Raw genomic sequence first — 11,407 nt, forward strand, 5'->3', positions numbered from 1 at the left:
TCTTTTTGTGTGAAGAAAAATCCATTTTCTGGTCCGCTGTAGTTAGAAGGCGCTATGTAAAATGCAGTGTGGTCCTAAAACAACTGTGCATTTAATAATCTGACTACTGTTGCTCCTCCATAATGAGTTTGAAAATGTTATAAAAATAAATACAAACTTTATAAACTGAAAAATAAGTCTTTTCACAAATTAGTGAACATTTTGGTCAAAATTTAAAAGTCTGCAACTTGTCGAATACACAAATCTTATTTAAGTCAGTGGAAGCTGCGTACAGCCAGCACTTTTGAAAATCAGGCCACTTTTACTGTCATGCATAAATGTGGGTTTGAAGCATAACTTCAAATACCAAAATTTTAAAACTTTGTCCTATACTACACCATTTTGCTATTTGTGGCGCATTTAAACTGACTAAATGGTACATGTTACGGAAGCTTATTTTATGTACTCTAATTCATTGATAATGTTACTTTGGCCTGGTCTACGCTACACAGATAGGTTGATGCAACGCAGCTTATGTTGACCTAGCTGTGGATGTTATCTACACTTAAATTTCGCTCCTGCTGATGTAACTGCCCCACTACACTGACTTTATAACACCACCTCTCCAAGTGGCGTAGAGTCAAGGTCAATGTAGTAAGGTCGACACAGTGTCAGTGTAGACATTGTGTTACTTACAATCTACTGTTACTGGCCTACAGGAGCTATCCCATAATGCCCCCCCCCCCCCGACTGTAACACAGGAGGTGTTGGATCTCCTGCGTCTAGGGGGGGAGAAGAGGCTATGTAGGCACAGCTCTGATCCAGCCATAAAAACGCTTGACATCTATGAGCAGATTGCTTGGGGCATGGAGGGGAAGGGCTACAAAAGGGACCACCAGCAGTGCTGTGTGAAAGCCAAGGGAGGCCAGCAATCGATCTGGTGTGGAGCCATAGACATGCCGCTTTTACAAAGAGCTGCATGCCATCCTCTACGGAGATCCCACCACCACCTCCAAAAGCCCCATGTATATTTTGGAGAAGCCTGAGTCACAGGTCCCCACCATGAACAGTGAGGAGGAGCTGGATGAGGAAGAGGTAGAGGAGTATAGGGGTCAGGTGACCAGGTGATCCAGCAGGGCAGCAAGCCAGGACATGTTTTGACTCCACTGCAGTCTAGCCAGTCCTGACAGTCGAGCACGGGCGACCCTGATGCAGGGGAGGAAACCACTGATAAGTATGCAGTTTGCTTTGAAATTACAGAAATGGAACCCCCAAAATAGCAAGTCACATCTGTCAATTTACTTTCTTTTACTTGTGCTAAAAGAGGTAATGAAACAAACAAGAGTGGTAGTATTGCTTTCTGCTTTTCATTCCCCTCTAGAGGTAGGCAGAGGGGGCCATGTGAAGCAATTTGTTTGTGTGTACTGGGATGTCCTGCGATATATACAACAAAAATAATATGAAGAAAGAGCATAGGCACATTTGACCCCCAAATAACCATGCTTATTAACTATATACAAACATACAAAAAATAGCTGAATGCATGCTGCAGTTCTGATTGGTTTCTGATGGCTTGCAGAATGCAGTGAGCACCTCTAGAGGAATTGCAATTCACTTAAAGGGATATTACCCTATTGTAATGCACTACAATTAGTTGAATTAGTGAGTGGCTTTAGTGTTGCTTTGAGACTTGCAGTGTGGCTTAGTACACTTTGATTTTTTTTTTAGAAATGAGAGAACTCTTCATTTGTGGCTGGAATATCTCCACTTCCTTGGTCATAACTAAGACTGCGTGTCTGTCATGGAGGCCATAGATTCCGTGACTTTTGCAGCGGCCGGTGCGGCTGGCTCAAGGGATGCCCGAGCTGGGCAGCCCCTGGGCCGGCAGCAGTAGTTTGGGTGTGGGAGGGGGCTCAGGGCTGGGGCAGCGGGTTGGGGTGCAGGGCGGCGCTTACCTCGGGGGAGGGGGGAGCTCCCCAGAAGTGGCCGGCATGTTTCTGAAGCTCTTAGGCGGAGGGCACAACCCCCGCAGCTCCCATTGGCTGTGGAGCCAGCGCTCATGGCAGGGGCAGCACACGGAGCCCCCTTAGCCTTCCCTCCCACTAGTAGCTGCAGGGACATGCCAGCCGCTTCCACGGAGCTGCACAGAGCCAGGCAGGGAGCCTGCCAACCCTTCCCCACCTCCTGCACCAGCAGGGGTCCAGGGCCACCCCAAGCACCCGCAGTGTCCCCAGACCATCCCCCCAGAGCACCCATGGCCCCCCAGCTCAAGTTTTAGTTACAGGTCACAGGCTGTGAATTTTTATTTATTGCCTGTGACCTGTCCATGACTTTTACTAAAAACACCTATGACTAAAACATAGCCTTCATCATAACAAATGTTGGGGCAAAGTCATAACAAATGTCTTACACATTTAAATTTTGATAAATGTAGCCATTTTCCTGTTCAGTTTGTTTAGGAACCTTTATGTGTAATCACAGACTTTCTAACATCTAGTTGTCTATATAATTTCTGTGAGAACGTTACAGATGAATTTGCGACAAACTAGTTAAATACTTTAGTGAAAGATGTACAATATTTGGGAGAGTTTACCTCAGAAAAGAAGCTTTTGTTATGGATAGAACATATCCCAGCTCCTTGAGAACTATCTGATGGTCACCAGGATGGGTCACTTCAGGTGACCCAATGTTTGTTTTGTCACATAAGTCAAAACCCAGCTCCTTATTCAAACACCACTTAACTGTAAAATTGGGGTGAAGGAGTGACTTGGCAGCATACTGCGCAGGAACAAAGCTTTGGGATGGGGGGTGGCATGCCCCAGCTCCTTCACAACAGTCTGACGTTTTTGGCCACAGGGACATGTCACTTGGGGTGTCCCAAGAAGCATTTTGTCATGTACATTCAGTTGTTAGCTAGCTAATTACTGATTCTGATTACCACAATGTTAATGTGATGACATTTCTAAAAAATTAACCTTACCCTGATATATTTTTTAATTGTTTGGGCCTTTGAATAAGGAGCTGGGAAAATGGAAACTAACTAACTGCAGGCTCCTTGAGAACTGTATGCCCCTCCCCCCAAGCCCCTCCCCCCAAGCCCCCCTCCCCAAAACAACCCTACGTGCCTCCACCAAGTAGTTATGCAGCTTCTTCACCCCGCTAGGGCTGCGATACAGGTCCCTCACCTCATTAATAAGCGACAAAGAGCCCTGTGGCACGTTATAGACTAACAGACGTATTGGAGCATAAGCTTTCGGGGGTGAATACCCACTTCGTCGGATGCACGTAGTGGAAATGTCCAGATTCCTGATTCTTGCCTGCATATTTATACCTGCCTCTGGAAATTTCCACTACATGCATCCGAAGAAGTGGGCATTCACCCCCGAAAGCTTATGCTCCAATACGACTGTTAGTCTATAAGGTGCCACAGAACTCTTTCTCGCTTTTTACAGATCCAGACGAACACGGCTACCCCTCTGATACTTAACACCTCATTAAGGTGAGACCCCTTGTCCCCATATATGCCCCCTATGGTTCCCTCACCCCTTAGGGCCCCGCTGTGGCTAGGGCTGCGGTCACCCCCTCCTCACACGCACACAGCACCTCCAGAGCTCTCTCCTGGCCCCCCACACGGCCCCCCCACATTCAGCTCCATCACTCCTCCCCCCTGGTGAAGCGCCGCCTCTCGAGGCGGGCCAACGCTCCCGCCTCCACAACAACACTCTCCCTCAGTCACCACCCCTCGCCGCCTCTAACCGTATCTCCGCCGAAGCACCGTGCCCGAGGCCTCCACACGCCATTTTGAGCGGTGTTTACCAACAACGTCTCGCGAGAAGACGGCGGCCAACAGCGTCGGGAACATGACCTGACGCTCAACATCGGGGGAGGAGGGGCGCATGCGCAAGACTCCGGAGCCCTTAACAGGGCGATAGGCGCGCATGTGCGTCAGGAGTCTCGCGAGGCTTGGTGCGGGATACAGGTCTTTCAGGGTCGCTGTGGGTCACGTGGGTGTGCTGTCGCATGCCCCGGCTGGGAAGCACGGCGGACCTACAGCAGCCTGGGGCTCGCCTCCGGCAGCCGCGAACGTGTCCTCCCGGGAACTCGCGTGTTCTCCACGCTCACGCTGCCGCGGGGGGATTTGAGCCCCTCAGTAGTGCCATGCTGTGGAGGGGCTGGGGGGACAGAGCAGGGCTGGGGGTGATTTGCGGGGTGTAACGCCTGGGGGGGGGGGGCTACCCAGCGCGCTAGAGGGGCGACTGTGGCTGGGGTTGGGTAGAACCGTCAGTTACTGTTCACCGTGCCTCCAAGGGACGAGATCACCTGGGCACACGCCCAGAGACCGTGTGAGAAAAGAAGAGTGACTTCCTCAAGTAGACTAGGGAGATCCTGGCACAGCATTTAATGTTAAATTCAGTCTCCTCTCTTGCGGAAATGCACGTGTATTCATTCTCTAACGTTCAAGAAGCAGGCCCATTAGCATAGCTTGACTGAAGTTAGACCACGAAAGCTTATGCTCAAATAAATGTTAGTCTCTAAGGTGCCACAAGTACTCCTGTTCTTTTTGCAGATACAGATTAACATGGCTGCTACTCTGAAACCTGTCAAATAAAGTTAGTCTTCCAGGAGAGGCAGCTGTACTACATTTTCTATCGGGGGTAGCCATGTTAGTCTGTATCTACAAAAACAACAAGGAGTCTGGTGGCACCTTAAAGACTAACAGATTTATTTGGGCATAAGCTTTCGTGGGTAAAAACCTCACTTCTTCAGATGCATAGAGTGAACGTTACAGATGCAGGCATTATAAACTGACACATGGAGAGCAGGGAGTTACTTCGCAAGTGGAGAACCAGTGTTGACAGGGCCAATTCAGTCAGGATGGATGTAGTCCACTCCCAATAATAGATGAGGAGGTGTCAATTCCAGGAGAGGAAAAACTGCTTCTGTAATGAGCCAGCCACTCCCAGTCCCTATTCAAACCCAGATTAATGGTGTTAAATTTGCAAATGAATTTTAGTTCTGCTGTTTCTCTTTGAAGTCTGTTTCTGAAGTTTTTTTGTTCAATGATAGTGACTTTTAAATCTGTAATAGAATGACCAGGGAGATTGAAGTGTTCACTTACTGGCTTATGTATGTTACCATTCCTGATGTCCGATTTGTGTCCCTTTATTCTTTTGCGGAAGGACTGTCTGGTTTGGCCAATATACATGGCAGAGGGGCATTGCTGGCACATGATGGCATATATAACATTAGTGGATGTGCAGGTGAATGAGCCCTTGATGGTGTGGCTGATGTGGTTGAGTCCTCTGATGGTGTCTCCAGAGTAGATATGGGGACAGAGTAGGCAAACGAGGTTTGCTGCAGGGATTGGTTCCTGGGTTGGTGTTTCTGTGGTGTGGTGTGTAGTTGCTGGTGAGTATTTGCTTCAAGTTGGGGGGTTGTCTGTAAGCGAGGACTGGCATGCCTCCCAAGGTCTGTGAAAGTGAGGGATCATTTTCCAGGATAGGTTGTAGATCGTGGATAATGCGCTGGAGAGGTTTTAGCTGGGGGCTGTACGTGATGGCCAGTGGTGTTCTGTTATTGTCCTTGTTGGGCCTGTCCTGTAGTAGGTGATTCCTGGGTACCCGTCTTGCTCTGTCAATCTGTTTCCTCACTTCCCCAGGTGGGTATTGTAGTTTTACGAATGCTTGATAAAGATCGTGTAGGTGTTTGTCTCTGTCTGAGGGATTGGAGCAAATTCGGTTGTATCTTAGGGCTTGGCTGTAGACAATGGATTGTGTGATGTGTCTTGGATGGAAGCTGCAGGCATATAGGTACGTATAGCGGTCAGTAGGTTTCCAGTATAGGGTGGTGTTTATGTGACCATCACTTATTTGCACCGTAGTGTCCACTGTAGTGTCCAGGAAATGGATCTCTTGTGTGGACTGGTCCAGGCTGAGGCTGATGGTGGGGTGGAAATTGTTGTTTTTACATTTTCTATCTTACCTTTAGCTGGCAGGGTCGATTGGGCCATGCAAAATAAGACCAGCTTTGTTCTCTTCTGACTCCAGGAGAGTGAAGGCTTCTGCTAATGCATATGATAAACAATGCTGCAGGCATCGCTGCTGCCACTATACTTTAACTCTGAGCTGGAAGGACCACTTCTGCAAATGAGTAGAGCCTTGCAAATACACGGGTATCCACTTTAGAACTGCGGATGCGGATATCCGTGGGACCATTTCTGCGGATACCAGCATGGATGCAGATACAAATTTTGTATCCATGCATGGCTTTGATGGTAAGAGCAGGCAGGCAGCTGAGAGGAACTGGGGTGCAGATCCTCCACCTGCCCTGGGCAGAGGACCTGGGAGGCAGGGCCAGGGGATGCTCGGGCCCCATACCCAGGGCAGGTGGAGGGTCTGCGATGGCTCCCCACAGCTGCCTGCCTAGCTCTTACCGTGACTGGGCTGCAGCTCCCAGCTGCCCCACTCCCCGGCCAGACCTGGGTCGGGGAGAGTTGTGCTGGCAGCTGGGGGGAGCCTGGGTCCCTCCACCTGCCCTGGGTGGGGGGGCTGTTTAGGTCCCATGCCCAGGACAGGGGGAGGGTCCGCTGCAGCTCCCCACAGCTGGACTCGGAGCTAGGGGTCAGGGCTGGGGGGGCTGGGGTCAGGGGGTGTCCGGCTCAGAGGGGCTGGCAGTCAGGGGGGTGTCCGGCTCAGAGGGGCTGGACTCGGAGCTGGGGGTCAGGGCTGCTGGGGGATGGGGTCGGGGGCTGCTCAGCTCACAGGGGCTGGGCTCAGAGCTGGGGGTCAGGGCTGGGGGGGGATGGGGTTGGGGGGTGCTTAGCTCAGAGGGGCTGGGCTCGGAGCTAGGGGTCAGGGCTGGGGGGGATGCCCAGCTCAGAGAGCCTTATCATGCTGCTAACCCCCGCCTCCCCCGTCTCCCGGAGCCTCAGCGCACCACGTCCAGGAGCGGCCCTGGACAGCGCTGCAGCAGCCTGGCTCCAGCGGGGCGTGAGCTCCCGCTGCTCGGCTGCAGCTCGCAGCCCCGCCCCCTTACCACACGGCTCTGAGCGGGAGGAGCTCAGGCCTCGCTGGAGCAACGCCGCTGCAGCGCTGTCCAGGGCTGCTCCTGGACGCGGCACTAGGATGACCAGATGTCCCGATTTTATCGGGACTGTCCTGATATTTGCTTGTTTGTCCCGCGTCCCGAACGATGTTCAGTCGGGATACTGGACAAACAAACAATTTTGCCCTCTGCTCCGGCGCACAGGCGGAGCCCGGAGGGGCTCTCACCCCCCCCGCCCCACTCTGCCTCCTCCTTCCCCCATTGGATCCCTCCCCAAATCCCCGCCCCCTCACTGCCCCATTGGATCCCGAGCTCGGCCTGGGGAGGAGATGCCCCTGTGCAGCAGCCTGGGCACATGGGCCATGGCCGGATGGGGCCGGGAGCGCTGCTCCAGCCCTGCAGCCCACGGGGCAGCACGGTGGGTCCGGGGGCAGCGCGGAGCGGGCAGGCCCTGGCTGGGCGGCGCGGCCTGGGGGTGTGGGCCGCCCATCAGAGAGACGCGGCGGAGAGGGGCTGCCAGGGCGAGACTTGTCCCAGGCGGGGCGGCCGGCGTACAGGGGTGAGGAACCGGTAAGGGTCCCCCAAACCGATAAACTTCCCCGCCGCTGCCATGGAGCCCCGCGCCTCTCCTGCTCGGCTGCGCTCCAGCGGGCCGGGGGGCCAGAGGCTCCGCGGGGAAGGGAGCTAATGCCCCCGGACCCTGCGAAACTGCTTTTTTTTTTTTTTTTTTCTCCGCCTCCATTTTTTTTTTGCCTCCCCCCCGATATTTCATCCCTGTGATCTGGTCACCCTACGCGGCGCACTGAGGCACCTGGGGATGGGGGAAGGCGAAGGCAGAGGCGGGGTGGAGCCTCCAACATTCTCATGGGGGATCCTGCGGGGCTTGGGGCAAATTGCCCCACTTGCCCCCTCCCCCTCCGGGCGGCCCTGCATGTGTGTGTGTGTTGCACCTGCCCTGCCCCCACTGCTGCCCCCTTCCCTGGTCCAGGGACCTTACCCCTCCCTGGACCCTATCACACTGCTCCCCACACCCCCGGGCTCCCTGCGGCCCCTGTGTTTGTGTGTTGGACAGTCACATCCAATCCCTTCACACTGCCCCCCTTTCCTCTCCCTGGCTTAGTTCATAGCCCCAGAAAATCCCTTCAAACTGTGCCCATTTTCCCCTCCCCTTATTTCATGGGGGGATGACGAACCGAGAGGGTGGGTGGGCAGGTAGTGGCGGCGAGCGGCGAGTTGGTGGCTGGAAGGAGGCATCCATTTTCAGTATTTTAATTTTTGGTACTGCTGTGTGCAGTAATATAGTGACCCCTGAGGATTAAAGAGGGGTGTAATGGTGGGGCCGAACAGGGAGGGGGCGGGTCCTATTTTACTGCTGTGATCTGGTTACCCTATGCGTGCCGTTTCTTTCCCCCTCTACAGGCTTCCACACACTGTCAGTGCCTTGCTAGTGTGCCACGCGCCGTGAGAGATCTCTTCTCTTTGTGTGTGACTGAGTGTTTTCCTTGTGTGTGAATTTATTCAACAAAATCTTGAGCTTCATAATGGCTACCATGAGTGAAAAGAAAAATAGAATCAGAACACAGAGTTTTCAACACTGAATGGACAAATAAATACTTATGTACTGTTTCCAAAGACAAAATACTGTGCCTTGTGTGTCGCAAAACGTTAGCCGTTCCGAAAGAATACAACCTTCGGCGGCACTTTGAAACTAAACATCCCAATCTCGCCAAATTGAACCCAAATGAAAAAATAATTAAAGCAGCCAGTTTAGTGAAAAACCTTAGTGGAGAACAGCAAATTTTCAAGAAAGTGAGCACTGAGAATGATACAGTTACTAAAGTAAGCTTTCAAATTTCTAAGGAAATTGCTGCTGCTGGGAAATGCTTCACAGAAGGCAAGTTTTTAAAAAAGTGTATGTTGATTGCTGTATCTGAGTTATGTCCAGAAAAGAGGGGAATATTTGAGAATGTCAGTCTATCACGCATGACTATACAGAGAAGAATAGCTGACATTTCTACTAATCTAAGTGATCAGTTAAAGCAGAGAGTCAGTGAATTCTGCTTTTACTCCCTAGCTATGGATGAAAGCACCGATTTAAAAGACACCGCCCAACTTCTTATTTTTATTAGAGGTATTGATAAAAACTTTGAAATTACTGAAGAACTTGTTGGCATGTGCTCCATGATGGGTCGCACAACTGGAAAAGAAATCTCCAGTGAAGTAATAAAGTGCATGAATGATAAGTTGGGAGTAGATTTCACAAACTTAGTGGCCATTTGTACTGATGGTGCTCCAGCTATGTGTGGAAAAAATGTTGGAGCAGTTACTCTTCTTGAAGAATTTATCGGGAGACAAATAACCAAACATCACTGCATTATACATCAGCAGGTTTTGTGTAGCAAAGTCTTAAAATTTGAGCATGTAATGTCAGTGGTAGTTTCCATTGTAAACCTCATCCGTTCTAGAGGACTAAAACATAGGACATTTCGAGCCTTTCTTGAAGGGGAAGACGCCGAGTGCAGCGACTTACTCTACCATACGGAAGTGAGGTGGTTGAGTCGAGGAAGAGTGCTCCAGCGTTTCGTTGCTTTGAAAAAAGAAATAGCAAAATTCCTAGAAAATGGGCCAATAAAATTCCCGGAGCTTGAAAATGAGTCCTGGAATCAAGATCTCTTTTTCTTTTGTGATATTACAGCACACCTGAATGATTTCAACATTCAACTTCAGGGGAAAAATCAACTTATATTTCAAATGTGTGCAGCAGTGAAAGCTTTCAAAATGAAATTGAAACTTTTCAGAAGTCAGCTGTCAAAAGGTGAAATGTGTCACTTTCCCACTTGTGCACAGCATATCCCTCAGCACAAACACGCTGAGTTAGGAGAAAAATACGCAAAGCACATCAATCTTTTGATTGAAGAATTTGACAGAAGACTTACTTTGTCTAAAGATGATGACATCCAGTTGAAGCTGATTGAAGATCCCTTTTCTGTGAATCCAGAGGAAGTGCCACAAGATTTGCAGTTGGAGGTTATTGAACTTCAATGTTCGGCAGTTTACCGAAATAAGCACAGAGAAAGCAGCCTGTGGGACTTCTACAAAAGTCTGGACGATGAAAAATACAAGAATCTTATTGAAGTTGCACTGAAAACGTTCAGCATTTTTGGAAGCACTTACATATGTGAACAAACATTTTCCATCATGAACATGAATAAAAACAAGCAATGTTCTTCTCTGACTGACGACCATTTGGAAGACATTATGAAAATATCCACTTCAAATATGACCCCCGAATACGACAAGCTTGTTGCCGAAAAGAGATGTAATATCTCTCATTAAATGTGCAAGATAATTATGAAAAGTACAAATGTTTTCTTTCAACGGAACAGGTGTTTTTCATTTTTCCATGATTCATAAAAAAAATTAAAATAATTTAAAAAATTGTTTGCTTTAATTGAAAAATTCTTAATAAAGTATCACACCCTCTTCCCCCCCCCCAAAAAAACCCCTTCCTTTTCGGCCCACAGCTGTTTCGGCGGGGCGGCGCTGGGGAAGGAGGGTTTGTTTCCACGGTGCGGGTGGCGCTGGGGTGGGGGATGTGTTTCGGGGGGTGTAGCAGGGTGGTTACCCCACTCCTGCCCTGAAGGGCTTAAAACAGCCTTGGGGGAGGGCTGTGGCAGGGGAAAAGCTGAGCTGATTGGGGAAGCTGCTGCAGCTGGGCCATGCCCCAATCAGGCACCAGCTGGCCTGTATAAAAAGGCTGTGAGCCAGAGGCCCAGAGGAAGTCTCTCTCTGCTTGTAGAGAGAGAAGGGTCTGGCTGCTAGGGAGCTGAGCAGGGTACTGGGAGTGGAGCAGGGCTGGGGAAGGCTAGAGGAGCTGGGGAACTCCAGCCTGGAAAACCCCCAAGCTGCGGACCTAGCTAAGGGCCTAAGACCAGTACCAGGGCTGCAGAGGGGCAGCCCAGCTATAGAGGGATGCAGCAGGTCCAAACCCAACCTTGCCTGTGATGAGTGGCTGATATACCCCAGGGCACGGGGGCTAGTTGGTGACTGGCAGTAGCCTTATACTGAAGTGAGGTGGGGATTAGAGGATTGGGGGTTCCCCAGAGAGAGGAGACCAAGAGCCAGAGTGTGGGGGTATTGCCAGGGGGCAGCACCCCAGATCAAAGGGCACCGGGGTCCAGGAGGGACACAGAGCCAGCGGCAGTGGGACACCGGCCTGCAGAGGTCGCTCCAATGGCTGGATGAGCTAATTCCCGAGAAGACCAGCAGGAGGCGCCGCCGGGGTGAGTCCTGCTTGCTTACACAGGGGCTGGGCGGCGCTGGGGGGGTTTGGCGGGGCTGGGTGGCGCTGGGGGGCGTGTTTCAGCACGGCCGGGGGTTTCGG

The 11,407-nt window shown here is 51.0% G+C and overlaps 1 protein-coding gene across 1 annotated transcript in view; it reads right to left on the bottom strand.

Annotated features, from left to right (window-relative positions):
- Nucleotides 1-3,799, bottom strand: part of MBTPS1 (membrane bound transcription factor peptidase, site 1) — a 47,143-nt gene extending 43,344 nt beyond the window's left edge. Inside the window, exon 1 of the mRNA XM_065416379.1 lies at nt 3,736-3,799. The gene's annotated coding sequence lies outside the window, so the exon portion shown is untranslated. The remainder of the gene's footprint in view (nt 1-3,735) is intronic.
- Nucleotides 3,800-11,407: the final 7,608 nt, after the last annotated feature.

Source organism: Emys orbicularis, chromosome 14 (assembly GCF_028017835.1).
Source record: "Emys orbicularis isolate rEmyOrb1 chromosome 14, rEmyOrb1.hap1, whole genome shotgun sequence".
Classification (NCBI taxonomy): domain Eukaryota; kingdom Metazoa; phylum Chordata; order Testudines; family Emydidae; genus Emys; species Emys orbicularis.